The sequence below is a fragment of the Penaeus monodon genome, chromosome 15 (assembly GCF_015228065.2).
Source record: "Penaeus monodon isolate SGIC_2016 chromosome 15, NSTDA_Pmon_1, whole genome shotgun sequence".
Classification (NCBI taxonomy): Eukaryota; Metazoa; Arthropoda; class Malacostraca; order Decapoda; family Penaeidae; genus Penaeus; species Penaeus monodon.
The window spans coordinates 20,262,823-20,263,104 of NC_051400.1; the positions used below are offsets into that span (position 1 = coordinate 20,262,823).

At 32.3% G+C, this 282-nt stretch overlaps 1 protein-coding gene across 1 annotated transcript in view; it reads left to right on the forward strand.

Moving 5' to 3' along the window:
• LOC119581807 (AMP deaminase 2-like) overlaps positions 1 to 282 on the forward strand; it is a gene marked incomplete in the record, with an annotated part of 169,661 nt that overhangs the window by 106,232 nt on the left and 63,147 nt on the right.

Below are 282 nucleotides of genomic sequence, written 5' to 3' on the forward strand. Positions count from 1 at the left end.
TACACATCTTACAGTGACTTTTGTTTCTTCCTGATCTTCATTTTCATATATTGTCACATCTTTATTACTGTTTGTATTTGTGACTGGTTGTTTGTGTATTTCCTTTTACTAGATTCGATGGAATCAGCTTATGTCTCTTAAATTGATCACAAAAGTGAGTGATTTAATTATAGGGAGTAACAAATGTGTCCTTTCAGAAGATTCCAATGCATTTATAGTAGTGATTAGATCAATATAAATTGCTAGAGGCATTCGAGCACAGGAAATTCGGAGAGAAAAGTA